This window comes from Fukomys damarensis, unplaced genomic scaffold (assembly GCF_012274545.1).
Source record: "Fukomys damarensis isolate Sample0158 unplaced genomic scaffold, DMR_v1.0_HiC HiC_scaffold_39, whole genome shotgun sequence".
NCBI lineage: Eukaryota > Metazoa > Chordata > Mammalia > Rodentia > Bathyergidae > Fukomys > Fukomys damarensis.
In genome coordinates this window covers 90,171,035-90,172,754 of record NW_022900951.1, presented here as the reverse complement: position 1 = coordinate 90,172,754, position 1,720 = coordinate 90,171,035, and positions in this window count along the sequence as shown.

Sequence of the window (1,720 nt, the reverse complement as noted above, 5' to 3'; positions counted from 1 at the left end):
CACACACACACACACACACACACACACACACACATATGTATATATTTAGGGGGATTTTCTTATATAAGAGAAGCTATATGTAAGTTTGTGTAGCTGATTTATTTTACTTAATATTATGGTCTGGAGATACATCCCGTTTTAACATTTTTAATTTTACTTATGTTTTAAGTTTTTATTAGCACATGTTTGCAGTACATAATAATTACATTCATTATGGAGGGTTGGTATATGCACATAACATATCTTAATTTTTTTTACATCCTGTTCCCCTCTTCTTCTCCATCTCTTCTTCCCTTTCCTATTTGAGAAAGATTTATCTTGCTGTTCCTAATTTTTTTATTTTGCTCTTTGATTTATTTATATTTTGGGTTTCTTGTAAAAAGAAATCGTGTGACATGTAAGCTTTTGGTCTGTGATTTACTTCACTTAAAATTATGATTTGGGGATACATACATTTTTCTACAAATGACTCACATTTGTGATTTGTAGATCATAGTATTTCATTGTGTATAAATACCATATTTCTTTTATTCCTTCATCTGTTAATGGATACACAGATTGCTTCTAAATATATGTATTGTGAATTATGCTGCTATAAAATGGGCATGTATTTACCTCTACAATATGATGTCTTTATCTCATTTGGAAAGTTACCTACAAGGGGAAGAACTTGGTTGAATAAAATTTCTCTTTTTGTTTGAAAAAATCTCTACTGATTTTCATAGTGATTGTACTGGTTTATAGTCCCACTGACATAGTATAAGATTTCTTTCTTGCCTGCAATCTCTCCAACATTTGTTATTATTTGATTTCTTGATGATAATCATTCTCTCTGGAGTAAGATAGAATCTTAGTGTTTTAATTTGAATTTCTCAAATATTCAGAGCTGTTGAAAATCATTTCATGTACTTATTGTCCATTTTTACTTCTTCTTTGAAGAAGTGTCTGTTCATTTTCATTGCCCAGTTTTTGTTTGGGTCTTTTATCTCCAACATTTGTTATTATTTGATTTCTTGATGATAATCATTCTCTCTGGAGTAAGATAGAATCTTAGTGTTTTAATTTGAATTTCTCAAATATTCAGAGCTGTTGAAAATCATTTCATGTACTTATTGTCCATTTTTACTTCTTCTTTGAAGAAGTGTCTGTTCATTTTCATTGCCCAGTTTTTGTTTGGGTCTTTTATTTTAAAGGGATTTAATTATTTGGAGGTTTGCTTTGTATATTATAGATATTAGTCCTCTGTTCAAGGTGTAGCTTGCAAATTCTTCCTCCATTCAGTAAGTTGTCTCTTCATTCTGGGGTTCTTGTTATTGTTATTTTTGTGAGCAGAAGATTTTTAATTTGATATAAACCCAATGCAACAAAGCATTCTATTTCTTGTGAAATTGGATTCTGTTCCGATAATCTTTATCTATGCCTACGACTTCAAGAAATGTACCTATTTGATCTTCCAGAAGGTTTTTCTGATTTAGTATTTATCTATGTGAATTCTTTTGATTTTTGTTTAATGTGTGGTTAGGCATATGAGTGTAGCTTCAATTTTATGCATGTAGAAAATTGTATTTTCCTAGAATCATTTGCTAAAGTGGTTTTCTTTCTAACATGAGGTGTTTTAGGCCCCTTTGTTAAAGATCACATGGTTGATTAGGTGTAGGATTGTTTTCACACCATTGATTCTGTCCATTAATCCACATGTTTTCTTTGTGTCAATAATATG